Source organism: Callospermophilus lateralis, chromosome 1, assembly GCF_048772815.1.
Source record: "Callospermophilus lateralis isolate mCalLat2 chromosome 1, mCalLat2.hap1, whole genome shotgun sequence".
In the NCBI taxonomy this organism is placed as follows: Eukaryota; Metazoa; Chordata; class Mammalia; order Rodentia; family Sciuridae; genus Callospermophilus; species Callospermophilus lateralis.
In genome coordinates this window covers 143,071,345-143,091,152 of record NC_135305.1, presented here as the reverse complement: position 1 = coordinate 143,091,152, position 19,808 = coordinate 143,071,345, and the positions used below count along the sequence as shown (strand labels likewise).

General features: G+C 41.7%; 2 pseudogenes; one reads left to right on the top strand and one right to left on the bottom strand.

Annotated features, from left to right (window-relative positions):
- Window positions 1-651: 651 nt before the first annotated feature.
- Window positions 652-2,293, bottom strand: LOC143399270 (KH domain-containing RNA-binding protein QKI-like; annotated as a pseudogene).
- A 6,951-nt stretch (window positions 2,294-9,244) lies between these two features.
- LOC143399262 (chondroitin sulfate synthase 1 pseudogene) lies at window positions 9,245-11,939 on the top strand (annotated as a pseudogene).
- Window positions 11,940-19,808: the final 7,869 nt, after the last annotated feature.

Here is a 19,808-nt window from a genome sequence, read left to right as displayed (position 1 = left end):
CGATTGAAGACCTTTGATAAATATCCAAAATATTCGGTTAAATATATATGAAATGAAGCTGAAAGAATTTATAGTTTCATTTTTCACTGTCACCTCAAGTGTTTGAGTATTACATGTTATTCAACTAAAACAACAAAATTAATATCATAATGGCACAGCCTGTATTGTAAATAAATTAAAACAACAGCATGTGTAACATGAAGTCAGAACAGTGGCACATTAAATGAATATGTAATTTAATCTTGGGATAAGAAATTGAAAGATGATCAGTACTGTGGGATGATTTGGGACATAATGCTTTACTCTACTGTTCAATACAGGTTCTAGAACCCCTTTCACCTACACATGGATGGAGTTGGGGGACAAAAAGCTGAGCTGGAAGACAACATTTTATTTGTCTTTTTTTTCACCTAGATTGTAAGATAAATGAACAGACAAGTCTCTCAGCCTGCTGCACTGACCACAGACAAGCAAAAGCAATAACCATTTAAGTGATCAGCAGGCAGGCACGGTCAGGTCATTACTGGGCAAAGAGTTCAGAGACCAGAAGTTCATAGGTTAGTTGCCAGTGTCAGCTCCACTTTCAGTCATAATCCTTTGGAAAGGATGGACACACATACTGTGCCTTCGAATTTTAGTAGCCACTGCACCTCATACACCATTGGGTTCAATAGAGTACTCAAGAACTGAAGTGGCTGGTGCCAACATGTAAGATATTTGTAGGGTGTGCAGATCAACCCAGCCTCTGGCCCTGGAGGGACAATCACAGCATTAGTGTGAGGAGTTCCTTTTGGCAGGACAAAGGTTGGTATTTGTCTGATCAAAGGCATCCTTTTGCAATCCTTTTATTTTTTGTACCAACATTTAGGGTCAGCTGGAGAAGAGTACTCAGGGTCACTTCACAGAGAAAAGGAACAGCCCCAGTTATGATCCTTGGAGCAGCCTGGGCTGCTGCCAAAAGAGAAAAGGCAAGGTCTGGTGATTTAATGTGGGCACCTCTGCAGGTGTCATTCAGAATCAGAAGCTTCATCAACTACATCTTCTTCAGTTTTCCCAATACAGTGACACATCATGGATGTACCTTGTTCTCAAATTTTTATTAAGGATGGATAAAATAAACATTCTATAATTTTAACTCAGTTTGAACATTTTTCCCATTCTGCTGCAGGTACCAGAATTTGCCTCAATTCTTCAGTGGCCCTCTATAGTTTACTTTGCTCTATTCTGAGCACTTTCCACAGTAATTAGTACATCTAAATCTTCATGTATATACTCCCAATTCAGTTTGCTCTATTTTGCTCCTCCTTCTCTTTATCTTTGAGACTTTGCCTCAGGCCATCGTTTTACCTCCAGTTTCTGCCTCAAGCTCTTTAGCTGTAAATCCTCTGGTTCCAAAGATCCTACTAAGAAAATTAAAATCTAAATATTTAAATTTTTAAAATTTGTTTACACAAATAGAGAAAAGCTTTTCATTTCTTTGGTTGTAGATGATGCAGAGTCACTCCATTCATTAAATCATACCATACAAAGGGTAGTAATGTCTTTCTCATTCCACCATCTCATCCCCACACACCCTCCCCTCCACCTCCTCTCCTCTGCTCAATCCAAAATGTTCCATTCTTCTCTTGACTCTCCTTCAGAATGTTATAGACCTGATCCACTTATCAGAAAAAAATATTTGGCCTTTGCTTTTTGGGATTGACTTATTCTGTTCCATGATATTCCCAACTCTCTCCACTTATCTGACAATGCTATAATTTCATTCTTCTTTAAGGCTGAGTAATATTCCATTCTGGAAATGTACTACAGTTTGTTTATACATTCAAATGTTGAAGGGCATCAGGATTGTTTCCATGGTTTAGCTACTGTGAATTCAGCTGCTATGAACAGTGATATCACTGCATCACTAGGGTGTGATTTTAAGTCTTTGGTGTATACATCTAAGAGTGGGAATGCTGTGTAAAATAGTGATTCCATTAAAAGTTTTCTAAGGAATCTCCAATCTGCTTTCCAAAGTGGTCACACCATTTTGGAGTCGCTAAAATCAGAATATTCTCCTACAGACACATTTAGTTTCTCTCATAACTGAACAATAGGCCCCAAATAATCAGAAAATTTTGCAATCCTCTTATTTTTGTACTGACATTTAATGTGTGTGCATGACTTTATGTACTCTGCTAATTCTTTTCTCTGGCAGCTGCTGAAGGTGGTTGAAGATCCCTCAGAATTTAGACAGGATGCTCAAGAGCTGCTTGTCCTTCACCAACTGCATCAGGTTATCTGGGATTACCATTTCCCCTGACCATATTCCAGTCTCCACAGACCACATTACCCTATGCCTTGGCATTAGTGCCAGAAAGAAGGTATGGGTGGGGGTAACTCTGAGAACTGTCTGCTGAGGACCCAGTGTACCTCTCTGCACTGGCTCCTGCTCTAGGCACAGAGCTGAGGACCATGGAGGCTTCTATATGAGCTACAGTGAATGTTGATGAATGTGTATGTATTCCAGTGTGAGGAGACACTGTGACATGCCACAGTGGTTCTGGTCCCCAGCTGTATGGACAAACATATCCTCTCTATATATGCTAATAGAGGACTTGGTGATAGGAGACAAAATCTGCTATTTAGGGAAAGACCCCCAGGAGATTCCTAATGCAGACCATGGCATTTGGGAACTGTCATGTCACCTGTTGTAGAGAATTATACGCCTTTTGAAGAACAGCTCATGGTGCAAAGCCTGTTGCTGGTAGGTACAAAATAACACCAGTCATCACTTGAATATGAAGCCAGAACTGTGTAATTTGCCAGTGAGAAGGTCAAGGAGGCTTAGCATCATGGATAATTTGCATCTGGGAAGGAGCAAGAGCAGGGCTCCCTCCCAGTACTCTGCATGGGCATATGGTAAAGGCCCCATGTTTCCAACTTTCCAGCACCAGACACTATCCCAGGAGTTCCATGTGTATGTCCTATGGGAAGAGGTGAGGCTTTGGGCAAAAGGTGAGCGTGACACTGCTGCTACCTGATGACTCTGGTCCAAAAATGTCTAATAAAACCATGAAAGCTGATTATGCAAAGTCTCCTAACCACATTAAATTACAGAAGCATGCATAATTATTTTAATAATGTTATATAACCCACTATAGTAAAGAAGTATCATTTCCACAAAGATAAGATGAACACTTATTTGTGATATAATGTATATACTTTTTCTCATGTCATTTCTTTAAAAAAGGTTTTATATATTTATATTACATGTCAATTTGGACAGTAAAATTTTCTCAGAAATGTTTGATCTTTTTCTATTTTCTCATTTACATTTTTAAGGTAGATTTACTTAACCAAATAACTGAAGCCGGATTGGTAATTTTCTAACCACTGAGTTGTTAACAGAAATAATATTCACCCTTTGATATTTGAAGCCAGATATGTAAATGTGATTTGTGTTTATTAGAATAAATTCAACTTTGAAGAAATTGGATGTTTGTTTCAAAACTACTCTTTGACCAACTATCTTATGAAAGTCCATAATTTAAGTGGTATACTAATATAACACTTCTAAATCTATATAGTATAATTGTTTAAAATTTGTATTTCTTATTTTTAGATGTACATGACAGTAGAGTGGTTTTGGATATATATATATATATATATATATATATATATATATATATATGGAACATAATTTATCATTCTTGTGGTTTTACATGATTCAGAGTTACACTGGTAGTGTATTCATATAGAGAGACAGAAGTTATATAAATAATCTAATTGTGGAGTATAAAAAAGCAGTCCTTTCACTGTTCAATGTTACAAGCTTCTTCTATTTTCACATTTATTTTCACAGAAATGCAGTTGATTTTAAGTGACTGTTTTCATCATCACGGTTTTACTATAAAGAAAATAAACTCTCTGTTTGCAAAGTCATGAAGGTATTTTGATGCCAGGTCATAATCACCAAAGAGTGACCTGAGAAGGAAATGATCCTGATGATGAGGTGGATCTTAATTCAATTTGTGTATCTCAGGTGGTTTCCTTCCCTATAAACACGTTTTCCCAAACAGCTCATGAACAAAAAGTCCAGCTTTCATGAAGAGAGAGTATTCATGTGGTCATGACAACATATTTCCACTCACAGAGGTGACCTGCCTATAGCCAGGTGGCAACAGCAGAACCCAACCCTGAGTTCTAATATGAGGTTATTTCCTATGGGAAGAGGCCAGGTACCTCAGAGCAGATTGATGACACTAGAATTTTCATCATGGCAGACTGACATTAGTTCTCAGTGAAACATGCATTTACCCTTGAGGGAGCTTGTTTTTCTTGCCTGCAGTGCTTCTGCCAAAACTGTTATCCATGGACTTAGTGAACACCTTAACCACCCTGGTGATATTCAACATGGGTCTTCTGAACACAATGCTTATGTCACAAAGGTCAGTAATCAAGCCATATTCCTGCCATTACTACTCTTACATTTCCCCAACATTCTAAAACACCAGGTCTGACAAAAAGGTTGACTGGCTTTTGAGGAGCCAAAGATGAATCTTGGTGAGTGGTTACACCCATATCCAATTCATAATGATGTTTGTGGCATATGCAGAATTCCTGAAGCTGGAATTAGGGCCTGGGACTGGGAATGACTCCACACACTAGTGACTCACTAGCACAATGTTTGATTCCCATTTCAGTAATTCAACCCTATTATTGATCTAGTGCAGAGGACTTAGTTCTAAACACAGGACACAAGAATAACTGCTCTAACCTGGGTTTAAGCCTCCCTTTTGCTACTCATGACAAGGAATCATTAGACCAATTTGGGGCTATTGGGTCATGATTGGTCCTGATAATCAGGGGAATTAGTTTGCCATTGCTGACTCAAAATAAGGAGGCAATGCATAGAAAGAAGCATGTTCTCTAGTACTTCCTTGGACTGCACTTAAGGTCAGAATACCAACACAATCCAACTCAGCAGGGCTATTGGTGCACCTATGTTGTATGAAGTGATGATTTGTGCCTTCCACCTGGCACTACTAGCTAGAGATCTACATTAGCCAAAGCATTTTTTTTTTTTTGGTGGTCAAGGGAATTAGAATACAGAAGTAAGAAATCACCAATTAGAATTCTATGGAAAAATATTTTAATGTGAATATATTTGAATATGTTTTCCTTCCTCTGTCTGATTCTAGTGTTAACTAACATAGGTGTGTTAAAAATATGTAACTATCCAAGCCTGGTGTCACGTGCCTGTAATCCCAGCTGCTTGGTAGACTGAAGCAGGAGGATCATGTTATCAAAGAAGACTCAAGAATAGCTTAGTGCTTTGCTATTCAGTGAGACCCTGTCTCTAAATAAAACACAAGATAAGGTTGGGGATGTGACTCAGTGGCCCATTGCTCCTGAGTTCAATCCCTGGTTCAAAAGGGAAAAAAAAGTTAACATTTTATTTCAATATTTAATTTACAGGATATCATAGGTGGAAGACAATGAACATATTTGAGCTCAAAAAATGTATTATCTTGCTTAAAAAAGATGCACATTTTTTGGGGTGGTAGTTTGGTGGATCATCTTATTACATGAAGCCTGGATATCATAATTATGTTTAGGTGGAGACTGAGTGATCATGGAAGTGGCAATGAGTTTCTGGTTGACACACGTGGAATATGGTGCCATGTTTAGTTTAAAATGTGATAGTTTTAGTGTATTTCTCAAAATTGATCACATGTATATTTCTGGTAGTAGAAGGAACGCTTCTGTTGTACAAGCCATGGAGGCTAGAAGTGAATCCCTGCAATCTTGTGACTCATGCCTGCATATGTGTATCTGTTAGGCCACTACATAGAGAGGAGGGGTCAGGTTGTTTACATGTCCTTGGATTCACCTCTAGCATGGTTCTGATGCTTCAACTATTGCATAACTCAGAATAACTAGGACATATGGCTCAATTTTCATTATAAAAATGCAAGGAATGAGTGGTACTAGATGGAGCATCAGGATATTTACCATGGAGTTTATTATCCCAGAGCAGCTTTCTGAGGATACAATGGCCTTCCTGGTCCATTACTAGTCAGGTATGTTGTTGCTGTGATCAAAATCTGACAAGAAAAAATGAGAGGAGGAATTTTCTTTTTTGTCTCAGGATTTGAGATTTGTCAGTTCATACATGGCCATCTCAATTGCTGTTTTTAAACTGAGGCAGAATATCATGGCTGAATGACATAGAGAAGAAAAGCATCTTGAATCATGACAATCAGGAAGCAGGGAGACCTCTGTCTCCCAGAGAAACCAGGAACAAAATAGAAACCCCAAAGTCTCATCTCCAGACAACCTCATTCAGCCACAGTCTGCCTGCATATAGTTACCATCTATATCATTGGAGTTAACCACTGATTAGTTTACAACTCACAACCTTTTCATTTTTTCCTCTCAAGATTCTTGCATTGCCTTCCCCATGATATTTATGGCACACCCTATATCCAAACCCTAAGAGTCCCTGAGTGCCTTTGTGGGACATCTTTCTTCATTGATTTCTCTCCTCAAATGCACAGCACAGCCGGGCTTTCTGAGACCACTCTCGCTTCATCTCTAGATTTTGGAGGTAAGTGTGTGTTTGGTCAACATGGAAGTTATGAATCCTCTGGGCATCTTATTAATAGGAAGCCACTCAAAATAGCTATGGGGACAAAAGAAGAGACTGAGGAGTTGGAGGTTCAGCATTCAACTTTCTTCAAGCTGCTTTGGGCAAAATATCACCATTGACTTCCCTGACCACTGGTTACAGTCACTTTCCAGGTTTTGAATCCTTTGCCACTTTTCCAATTCTTCTGAGCTGTTTTTTTTTTTTTTTAATTGCGTCTAGTTCTGATGGGCTGCTGCCCTTTCATATTCCTGTCCAAAGGCAGGGTAGCTCCCTGCTGAGAGACCACTGATGACAAGTGACTCAGCATAAGGTCACCATAGACCCTCACATTCCTCATGGTCCTATTAGTATCTCCCACATGGACTTTGGTTTCATCTTTGGCATTTAATTTAATATTTCTGTTCTTGTTTACATGCTTTTATGTATTTCACGTGTTATATATTGTTTACTTAATCAACTGACTACATTTATGGATTTACCACCAATTTTAGTCTCAAACATTGTGTTTGACACATCTCATTCTGCAATGTACAATAAGTGGCCACATTTATTCTTATTTTTTTAATCTTCCATGCTTTATGTGACATGTAAAAAAGCACTACAATCCAGTCCTGACAGACAAAACAAATTAAGGTACCTTATTTCTGTGAAGTTCATCAGTATCACAGTTTCCATGGCTGAGCTTTAAAAAATGAATTCTCAAGTATTCCTCAAGCAGAGAGGATCCTGCCTCTGAACTAAGGTGAATTCCAGGTTTAGGGCTATGAACTGAGGCAGATGAGAGTTAGTGTCAATCTGAGATTCTCCTCAGGGAGCCTGTCCATTTTTCATGCAGGGAGAAGTGACCAAGTGCCCCCTTCCTTCATGCAAGACCACATAGGAAATTCTTCCTGAGAAAGGTATGTATGGCTGGAGGTGGGAGGAAATGCCAGAGAAGACTGTGCAGGCAACTTTGGAAGACCCTAGGATAGAGAAGCCTTACCATGGATGACTTCTGGACAGTGATAAAAATCCCCTGAGATTAGCAGGAGGCACATGCAGTCATGCTGGGAGAAGGAAATAGACCCGAGGAGCCGCATATTCTCACACTGTGCTCCCTCCTACAGCATCTGAAGCTTAGTATGTTCTCCCTTACAAAATTCAACCAGTGTGGTCTGCCATGCTTACACATACAATCAGCCTCCTTCAGTGCATTTCCCTGGTGAGGTCTTCTTTGTCCCTTGGCTATTTCCAGTGTCCTGGGGGGTGATCCTGTGTTAGTCTGACCCTCAGAATATCACTGCAATGTCACTGCAACCCCAGACACAGATTAAAAACTCCTGATGTCCATTCAGGGACTACAGTTGGACTCCTCCTTTTCACCCCAAGGCTGGCCTCACTCCTGAACTCTGTGCAACCAAAGCTTCTCTCCTGGATTCCTCTGAATGCCCTTCCACTGACACTTGCTGGTTGAGGATTCACAGAGTGGCAGCCCCTCTCCTGAGGACCCCAAATCTTCTGTCTCTGGAGAGCCTATTGTCAGTATGTCTAGCCTCACTCTGTGCCAGTTGTGCCAAAATGTACCCTGTCCTGTGTCTCTGATTGGTGGCATTGACAGTGCATGGGAAGTCATGGCAGGTCACGTTCATGTCAACAGGTGCCTTGTTTCTGTTAGAAGAGAATCTGCCAAACCCAAGCCTATCTCCCCACATGCAATAGTGTACAGAAATTGTGTGAAAGTTTGTGTGGATGCAGGCTTCTTAGGTATTGAGAAACCAAGACTCATGTGTTCCATTTAATGTCATCACAGATAATGACAGACTTCTGCCAATGTGCTGATTTCTACATATATTTTACCCCCTTTTTTTTAGGTTCCTCACTGCTCCACTAGCAGCTTCCATTGTGATTTGTTTATTTTCCCCCGTCATACCACTTTTGTTACCTTTCATGTCCTTTTATTAATTTTTGAAATTTATTTTTATAGTGGTTTCTATGTGCTTTACATCAATACCAACATAGTTTGCAATGATGCTGCCTGAGTTGTATTGTCATGCTCCCTCTCCTCCCACCCTCATGTATTCCTTCTTGTTTATGATGCTGTTGTCATAAGTATGATGTGCATACTGGCATTCTTGTGTTCATTTCCATTATTGATTCAAACTATGAACTTTATTTCTCCTGTCTTTAATTCACATGGTAATATGTTAGAAACTAAATTACAAAACTATATCATTGTTAGGATTTATGATCAGCTATGTAAGTACCTTTAGCAGAGATATTAATTCTTCAGGTTCTCAAGTTCCCATCTCTTACCCTTCTTAAGTTTTTGGACTCCCCTCAGTATTGCATGCTGGGCAGGACTACCAGAACCCCAAATGAGCTCTGTAACTCTCCCATTTGTGGTTGTCAGCTCTTTTTCACTGTGACCATTATACCTGACAGGAAAAAGTTAGAGAAGGGCACATTAATTTTTGGCTGGTGGCTTCACAGGTCTCCATGAGCTTCTGAGTCTATCACAGAAACAGCATGGTAGAAGGGCATGGTGGAATATGTAGAAGAATAAAACTAGACCATTATTTCTCACATTGCATAAAAATCAACTGAAAATATATCAAAGAGAAATGGTGAGCCATGTCTGAGCATGTGAAACAGCAGCAGCAGTCTAGGCCACAAGAAGAACAGGTGTGGAGCCTGCCTGGGTGCCATCAGGGCAGGACAAGATCTCTGAGCAGGTGCCATTGCCATTGCCTTTGCACTGCCCCCACACTTCCATGGAAAAGGAAGAATAGTCATGGCGGTGTTGCTCAGGAGATGCAGCTTGCATGAACAGGGCATGTTCTACTCTTAAAGGAGCAGGTCACTGTGGTGTGTGGGCAGGTGTGCATAATGAATCTTCAGCACCAGGCCTGCTGTCAGCTCTGCAGCCGCCATGGGCATGGCTGGCCCTAGTCACCCGCTGAGCATCTGGGACCAGGCCTTCTGTCATGAGGGCAAGCTGGTCTCTGCCACTGGAAGCTGTGGTGGTGGGCTCCTGAACATAGGTGGTGGGAGCGGCCCTGCAGGCAGATTGGCATGGGCATGGCTCCAGGCAAGTTGGCGAGCCTAGCTCTGCTTGTTGCCTCAGATCTGGCTCCTGCTGGGCTTTGTGCTGGCCTCACAGGCTTGTTCTTCTCTGTGCTTCAGAGCTACAACCAGTGAGACCCGTGGGTCAGTTGTGACATAGCAGACTGGAGGACTGTGGGCACAGCAAAAGGACCCAGGCCTGCAGGGCACAGGAAGATGTCTGTGAGGCACAAGGCTTTTCCCAGTTGGTGGCCTCATATGACAGGAACCTCCTCTTTGTGGGAGTAATGACCACCCAGAAATACTTCAGACTCCTGCTGTGTCCACCTTCAGAACATGACCTAAGACAATTCTTGGGATAGTGGAGTTTTTCTCTACTGAGGGTTCAGACACATCTGTACCAATTCCAGAAGTGTCACTGTGGGGTGTGGATGGCACTTGCCCACCCCAGAAGACTTTTATGATGCTTAAGTATATGCATGAGCACCACTTAGACAGTGATCTGGAAGCAGATGATGATCTTTATATCAAAGGAGATTATCTGAAGAGATTTCTGAGGAGCTTGAATATCAGTGAGCCCCTTTTTCTCAGGCAGACAGGACTGAGCTCTACAGAAGTGTTTTGGGTCTTGTGAGATGCATCAGCTTTTTCTTAAAATGAGAATTCTGAAAAGAACAAGAAGGGGTACATCTGAGAACTCCATTACAGTAAGATTCTCCAAGCTATCGCATTTAACCTGAACAAAAACCAAAGCTACCAGCATAAACTGCATAGCTACATTCTCAGTCAGCAAATTGCAGAGCAGCATCATCACACAATACAGTTCCAATGAGAAATCATCCTAATGAGCAAATACAGCAACACCGAGATGCATAAAGAGGACCAACATCTGGGAATCCTTGCTTCCTTCCTGAGGTTTCAGTCCTGCCATCAAGAGGAAATTCTGCAATGGGAATTTCTGACTGGGTAGAATTTATATTTGGCTGTGGAGAGTTAGCAAACCTCCACCCCCCCCAAAAAAAAAGGAATGAACTCAGCCTAGATGGAAGCCTTGGGTGACATTTTCATGTAGGTTGTGGAAATGATCAAGGCCACCACCAAGACCTAGGAATGCATCATGGATTTCAAGTAGATCCTGTGTGGCTATCATCTTGTGGTGAATCCCATGTATGGGGCAGAGTACATTCTGAACCTGCTCCTTCTACACAGGAAGTATAAAGGCAAGAAGATGTCAGTTCCAGTGAGGAGGCATGCAGACCTATAGCAGATTTTCAGCAAGATCCAGTTTGTGGAGCATTAGGAACTAGACACTCAGGAGCTGGCCAAAAGAATCAACCAGAAGTCTGAAAACCTATTCTTCCTCTCTAGTTCCTTGAATAAGCTTCTTCCTTTCCAGTTCCCTGGATCCAAGAACAAATGCAAAGAGCCCAAAGATTAAAATGTCATATACTGGACATTTTGACATGTTTATGAGGTTTCTGGGAAACTTGGGGAAGACATGTCCCACCCCAAATCAGAACACCAAAGTGGTTGTACTACATTTTAATTCTGACTCCAACCCTGATAAGGCTAAACTAGTAGAACAGATGAGAGATTATAGCAGTAAGTACCCTAAAAGTGATATGAAAATTTTGCCTGTGTCTGTAGAATTTTCAATTGTTCTGGCCCTCAGGGTGGGATGTTCTCAATTATTAACAAATCTTTGCACTTCTTCTGTGAAATTGACTGCTGTTTACCATGGAACTCCTGCAACAGTGTTGAGCAAATACAGTTTGGGGCCAAGAAACACATTCCCCAATCATCTTTAGACAGTGTGATTGAAACATTATTTATGGTGAGAAAGTTACTATGGAAAACCATTTTTCCTTTTACTCAAAAAAAAAAAAACCTGGCTTCTAAAGAAGCTGTGTTTTTGACATTACTGGTACTTAAAGGGATATCTTGCCCAAGTGGGTGGCAATTTCCATTCTCACCTGGGGATGAAGGATCTGGAAATCTTCAGCAATGTTCTCCAAGCAGGTTTGAAGATGTTCAGAAGCCAGGATGTAGGAATAGTGCATGTCCAGAACCCTGTCTTTCATGAACCCTAATCTGGATTCCCAAAGAATACAAAATGTGTTTGTGGTCCAAAGCATCATCACATGATTCCATGCAGCAATTAGCTGAAATGTGACTGGAGAAAAATAATCCAAGTTACAGTCAAAGCAGCCAGTCAACTCCGCTGGCCAAAACATTTTTAATTATCTATTTAGAAAAATTTTAGTTAGATCAGCTATTAAAGTCCATGCAAGGATACAATTTCTAAGTGATTTTCTTACATAAGACTCCTTTAATATTCAGCTTTGTGAACAAAATTATGATTAGTGTTTGCCTTTGAATACGTATTCCTTTGAACATTATGTAGCAGAAATGTTTTGGATGATTTGAAATGTCTTGGATGAAAAAAAAAAATCTCTTGAATGCCTTCCAGGTCCCTTCTCTACAGTCCTATGACAAAAAAAATGAACATTCTCATGAAGTATTACTGTAACAAAAAGATACAAAACACTGTAACATTCTTTTTTTAAATATTGCTCAGTTTTGTCTCTTTTTACAAGTTGTTTTAAAGTCATCTCAAGTTCTAGTGCAGGAAGTTGAGCAGCAAGTGCATGCAACTGATGTTGCGGTCTGGTCTTATGGCAGTGTTGAGATGGTGAAACCTTTAAGATCTGAGGATTGTGGAAGGTCTTCAGTCATAGATGGTGTACCCTTCAAGGGGAAAATGGAGTCCTCATTTCTCTCTCTCTCTTCCTCTTTTCCTTACCTGCCTTGAGGTGGGATGATCCTCTCTACCGCGTGCTACCCAACATGATCGACTTCCTTACTTCAGGGCCAAAGTGATGGAGTCAACTAATCATGGACCAAAACATTCATACCTGAGAGGCAGAAAAGACCTTTTATCCATTTAAGTTGATTATTTCTGGTGTTTGTTAGAATGATGGAAAGCTAACACTGCAGGAATGCAGAACCAGAGTTTTATCCCTGCATCTCTCTTCCTATAACCACCTGTGCAGCCTTCCACTGAATGTCCAGCCTCCTTTGCTGGTCAATATTGGACTGTTCATGTCAGGTTCCATTCTCCACATTAGATGGAGAGATTAAAGTTAAAGAATTAAAATTTTCTCCAAAAAACACCATCCAGTTTCAGGCTAGCTTCATCCCAGGTGTTTTAAAAGGTCTGGTCCTTCCAGATCTTGGCTGTTATTGGTCAAGTCCAAGGACACAGATTTTATACAAAGATGCTTTGTGTCTTAGGCAAGAAAAACTCCCTCTCTGTACTTCCACTAAGTCATCAATAGAAGGAACTCGAATATCCTTGCCAGGTTGGTGAGACTGTGATACCATATTCTACTAGGAGATAAGAGTCTCTCCTAATTCCTGGGGAGAGCTGAGGTAGGGGATACTCTCCTACCTAAATATTACCAGAGGAGGCAGGGTTCTTAAGGGGACTTGGATCTACAGAGCTAGCCCCTACCTGAGAATTCTGAGGCTCAGAACCATTCTTATGTCCCCAGAATAATACCATCATCCTCTGTCTCAGAATCCCCAATTCCCCACTCTGCAGTGGGACAATCACAAGAAATGAGAAGAATCATTGGGGCTGAAAGGGAGCAGGAAGTTGAGGACACCTGGGCCTGGGAAAGATGAGCGTCCTATAGCCACAGGGAGAGTCTCTGAGGCGTGTGAGTAGAAATGAGGCAGCAGGAGGCTAGGACAAGTACTTCTGACAAGGGAACAACTGGAAAAGCATATCTACCCCTTTTCACCAGGAGAGACAATCCAGGCTCCAGAGACACTGATAAAAGGGCTAGATAGACCCATACTCCTATGTCAGTGCCAGAATTCAGCTCTCATTTTATGTCAGTCTAGAGAAGGGGAGGGTGTGAGCATCTAGAGCTGCAGCTGCAACAGCTGGGGAGATCCCCAGCCCAGCCCCCTGAGGATTTCCCAGGATCAGGCCAGACCTATGCTTTTGAATTTTTGAGTGTGGCCACGTTAGGATGTGGTCTCTGGTGAGACATCTGCTGCAGGTGCATGAGCTGATTGGGGGAGGGCAGGTGAGGCTGGGGGAAGTATAGCTGGGGATGCTATGTTTAGGGACAATTTAATTTATTCTCCCTCAGACTTGGGACAGTCTCTTGGGGAAACCACAGCTTCTAGGTCCTGAGTAGTGAGATAGCCATGCCCATATAGGGGTGCTGTGGATGGAACAGCTGTAGCCCAGACTCCTAGGATGGAACCTGTCACCAGTTCCCAGCATGTGAGGAGTCCAAGGCCTGAGGTAGGAGTGAGACATGCACCCCCACAGAGAGAAGCTGAACTGGCTCAGGGACCTCCCAGGGCTTGTCCCCTGAGCCATGCAGGACATCTTTTACACCACCTTGTTCATCTACAAGTTCAGTGACATGTGGGGTTTATTAGCACCAGTCTTGGCCCTCAGAAAAGGAGAAAACAACATTGTGCCATGGGAAGATTCAGCCTGGGGATCCTTGAAATCTGATCTGATGAGTTAAGAAAAATCAGTCAGTTATGATTACCAACCTTCATTTTATCTCTTTCTTTCTTCTCTTTATGATCATTATTGATAATTGTGAAGGTTCTGAGACTTTACCTAATTTGCAAGCTAAAATGCAAGCTTGCCACAGTTTCACAGATGCTGCAGAACACAAAAGACTCCTAGATCAGAGACAAAGAACATATTACCACTCACAGAATAGCAGGTTCCCCAAAGCAGCACTTTCTTTCACTGTTTCCACAAAGCCATGCAAAGAAGGTCAGGTGACATTTGTGAACAAGATTTGAGCACCCCAAATGTTTTATTTTGAAGAGCAAGCCTACCTGTTCTCTGTTCCAAAGGGAAACTCTCTACCTTCCAAGGTTGCTCACTAAACAAATATCCTTGAAAACACAGTCCAGAATAAAGTTGTTCAACACTTGGGCTGAAGAGACATGAAGAAATGCAGAGCTCCATGAATATTTTTTCCTTACACTCATGATCTATACTCACAATGGGAAATTCCATTTCCATTACTACATCCCATGGATATTGCTAGACTGATTTTCACCAAACTTAGTGAGAATTTTGAGGAGTTTATACTTCAAAACAAGCAACTCTTGAAAGAGGTCTTTTGGAAAATTTACCTTGGTTGCTTGTAGGAGGACCCTTTAATAATTGCTAAAACAAACAAGACAAATTCCCACAGCACTGCATTTCTGAACTTGAAGGAATGCATTTAAGTTCTTATGGTACAACAAGGTAATTATGGTTGACAACAATTCATTGTATATTTCAAAGTAGCTAATAGAGAGGATTTGACAGTTCCCCACACAAGAAATGATAAATGTTTGAGTCAATGCATTTGCCAATGCCCCTGACCTAGTCATTTTAAATATATATATATATATATATATATATATATATATATTTAAAATGACTATATAAATTCACATATTTAAACCCATAAACGTGTATACATATTATGTATTAATTAACACTAAATTTAACCCATAAATGTGAATAGATATCATGTATTAATTAACACTAATTTTTTTTTCTGGCAGAAAAAGCAACAGGAAAACAAAAGTACTGATCCCCACTTCAGTCCTATGAGTATCAGAGCAGGGAGTTTTCATCAGGATGTAAAATTCAAAGTCCTAAGAATCTCAGACATTTGTACACTAGTCTTCAGGGCATCAGAGTACAGAGATGTGAAGGAGCCCAAATGGCACCAGTGCACAAGTAACGCAGAAGAAAACTCTATTCAATAAGGTTCAGATTGGGCCCATGTTTAACTGAGCAGCTATCATAGAATGGACTCAGAGCTTTGAGTTTTCCCATGCACTGAGCAGCCTGACACCATCTGGAGAACAGTCATTATCATCAACAAACAATGCCCTGGTGCCATTCAAAGACCAGGCTCCAAAATCCAACTTTAGCAACTCTAGCCTACTTCTTGGCCCTATGGCATCACAAAAGTAAGGCAACTTCCTGAGCATCAACTTTCTTATCTTCAAATAGGGGAGGGTTAAAGTGTGTAAAGCACTCAACCAGTGATAAAGCATCATGACTAACATGAAATTATGAATTATATATCTTTTCCTCAATGCACCCCAACTCTAAGCCTGGGCCCATCCCCCTCCTCCTCCGTCACTGCCTAACAGAACTCAAACTTTGGCTCAGCATGGAGCTAGGCACAAGTCTTCCTGGTGGACCAAAGACTGGAAATGCAAGGGACAAGCTCATTTCTAGTTTCTAGCTTATCTTTCACCCCACTTAAAGAACAAATTTGTACCCTACATTCATCTTCTCTGGGTCCTAATTTTCTCATCTGTAAAACAGAGACACTTGCCCCAAGGGTACCCCAAGAGTTGTTCTGAACCCAAAGTGAGATAGCAAACAAGGAAACCAGCATTCATCAGACACTAGCTGGTCTCACTAGCCCTCATAACCTCCCTGATACACAAGAAACATTCTCCCCATTTTACAGACAAGAAAACTGAAGCCCAGAAGTGACCTATGCCTGAAGGGACTCAGCATCTTGATCTCACCACCACTGCTTGTCTGGGTGGGGGGGGTACAGAATCACTCCCTGTAAGGAGGATCCTTTCCTGATTCAAGAGAGAGCTAGACAGGAGCAGGCCAGGCTTGGCCATCCCAGCCAAGATAGGGTTAGTCTAAACTGGCCAGAATGCAATGTGTAGGAGTCTAGCCTGGGGCCTGATCAGAAAAGCCACAGCCCTGTCCCCTCCTCCTGACATCAAGTCTTCTGGGGCTCCTGTTCCAATGAGCACTCAGCCAATTTCCACAGCCTCTCTAGGCCCCTGGGTGACAGTCCACACACCCATGATGCCCTTGGGGAACTAAGGAAAGATGCAAAAGGTGTTCCAGGAGGGCCCCACCCAGGGCTCCAGGTGTGGGACCAGACAGGTGGCTGCCCTGAGGATTGGGCCCTAAATCCTTAACAAAGCAGGGCAGTTGGCAGATATCTCTCTGCAAGAGACCCCCAGGGGTAACAGCCATGGATCCTGGATCAGGCCAACTGAGGACAGGGACCAGAGCCAATCCAGGAAGAGGATGGGGCCAAGGGTCACATGGACCTGTATATACTGAAGCAGTCACTGCCAGCAGAAGGACCAGGACTATACCCTCTATGTACCTCATGCCACAAAGATGCCTCTGACCCTGAGAGCAGATAGGCCCAGGGTAGGCCACTTGGTACTGGACCCTCCTGTTGCTGCTGGGCATGGCAGTAGATTCCCATGGTAGAGGCCCCAACTGTAGCAACTAGGAATGGGCTTTGGGTCCAGGTGCCTGACCATGAAGCAGTCTGTCCAACCTGCAGAGCCTTGGAGCAAGTAAGGAGTCTTGGAGGAATATGGGAGTCTCAGCTGAAGCTGGGAATGGGTGGAAGAGGAGGAGGGCAAGAGAGGTGGCAAAAGGGGTGACAAAGGATCAGCTTTAGATGCTGGCCTAAAGTGCTGATTTTTTGTCCATTTGGGGTTTGTTTGAATTAATTTTCAACATTCTATTGAACTATTATTAATCTTGGCTCCTCAGTCCTTCACTCACTCCTATCTATAGTCCATTGGTAGAATCTCCCATTTGCACAGGGTTCAGTTTTTTTCACTCCTCCTTCTCCACGCTTCCTCTTGGCTGTGCTCTGCACCATTATGGTCTGGCTGGACCACTTATGATGGGAAGCAGGGATCCAGTCATCAGACCCTCAGGCAACAATCCTCAACCAGGGCTTCATCGTGAGGTTGCCTCCTTCCCAGAGCTGTAGATGCATGACCTTGTCTTGCATTTTGTGACAAAAAGGGAAGTGCTGAGGAGTGAATCCAGTGGTTGGCCCATGATAAGCCCCTCTCTACCACTGAGCTACATCCTCAGCTTTGACCTATGATGGTCTAAGAGAAGGGGTGTTCTGTAAAGCCCTCCCCTGAGAATGAAGTGAGGATTTGACTTGGTCTCCCAAGGATGTACCCTCACTGCCTTGGTCATAAACATTTCCTGAGGGACAGGCCTGGAGACAATAAAGAGGGATTGCCTGCACTAAGGGACCTGTCTAGTCATGGGGGACAGACTCGTGGTCCTTTCTAGGAGCCACAGAGTTAGAGAAGGTGTGCTCCCTCTGTGGGTTGATGCCCAAGCTGGTATCACAGACGAATGGGTGCTGGGTAGTGATGGGGTAGCCCAGCAGAGACACTAGGGAAGGGGGTGGGCACCAAGGGAAGCAGGGAGCTTCTGGGCTGAAGCAGGTGAAACCCTTAGGTCTCGTGCCCCAGACTAGGTTCTGCTGTCTGGGTGCAGGCTCTGGGGGATTTAAGTCAGAGTCAAACCTGTTTTTGAAAAACTGGCTCAGGTTCGGAGTCTATTGTGAGGCCAGATTTGTGTCCAGAGACAGAGACAGAAGACAGAGATGGGGCAGCTGCTGAAGATCTGGGAGTTGGCAAACTGAGACCACAGACATCTCCTGGGCATGGAGAGAATGCACTGGTCCACTTGTCAAAATTGCTGTGAAATTCACTAATGAATTTAGAGCAATGATACTTGGAAGGAATGGGCACTTACACGAACCGTTTATAAGGGTTTCAATGTACAACTAATTCAGCAAAAGGCAGGAAGTCATAAAAGAAACTGGGTTATCTAAAGTGTGTAATTCCACTTCTTGAAACTTATCCTAAGGGGCAAGAATAAAGCCATAACCAAAGATTTACAACAAGGCTATCTATCTAGCTCAATATTGTTAATAATGGGAGAAAACTGGAGATAATTGAAATATCCATGAGAAAGGGTGTGACAGAGTAGTGTGGCACATCATCATAAATCATTTTACGCAAACCTTCAAAATTATATTTGTAAGGTAGACTCTGGCAACAAATTACTGCTTAATAATGTTATTTTAATATTGACATGAGAAATTCATCAATTTCATAAAAACTGATTCTGAAGCATCGCTAGTAATGAGAAATTCTTTTTAAAAATGTAAGTTGAGAACTTACAGACTCTTATCAATGATGTTCTTAATATATGTGTGAATTTTGAAAAGTCTGTCATGATTTTATTCTCTTTTAATGATGAATAAATCCACACAATTACAGTTATCTTATCTAAGACAAAAGCACTAAAAACATATATTGGAGAAAAGATAGCCTCTTCAACAAATGGTGCTGAGAAAAAAGGAAATCCATATGCAACACAATGAAATTATACTCCTATCTCTCACCATACACAAAACTCAACTCAAAGTGGACCAAGGGCCTGGGAAATAAACCAGAGACACTGGGCCTACAAGAAGAAAAAGTAGGCCCAAATCTCCATCATGTTGGATTAGGCCTCGACTTTCTTAATAAGATTCCTATAGCACAAGAGTTAAAATAAAGAATCAACAAGTGGGAAGGATTCAAACTGAAAAGCTTCCTCTCAGCAAAAGAAACAATCAGTAGGGTGAATACAGAGCCTACATCTTGGGAGCAAATTTATACCACACTGGTCCCATTTTAAATCCATGACTACGAAGCTAAGATGGGTCCTTACTGATACCTGTCAATCCATTTATATGCCAGTCACTGTCTCCTTTTCTCTCCCCTTTTCTGTAATCTCCAAAACCTCATTCCTTCTTACTCTCAGCTGGCAACTTGTCTATTTTTCTTAAAAAAGTAGGAGCAATCAGAAACTTTCTTTAGCATAGTGTCACTTACATTTTTATCTCTAACGTGTCTTATAAATGAATCGTCCATGCTTCAATTTATAGTCAATAATTTGACATTATACCAGATGCATCCCTCAAAACAATTATTACTCCTAAAATTATGTCCTCCCTGTGCTGGATCATCACTTTCTCTCTTCCCAATGCACAAGTTTCATTATCATTTAGCAGTTGATCTTTCTAGAAAAACCCAAAAAGTTGTTTAAAAGCTTGTTTCCATTCCCTTTCCTCCCATTATATCCTAAAATCATTCCATTTAGGCTACTGTCTCCATTTTCCAAAGCAGCTCCTGTCAAAATCAACAGACTTCCACAATGAAAAATTGGTGTTCTTCCATTTATACCTATAGTACCCTGGCACAATTGATCAGTTTCTCTTCTTCA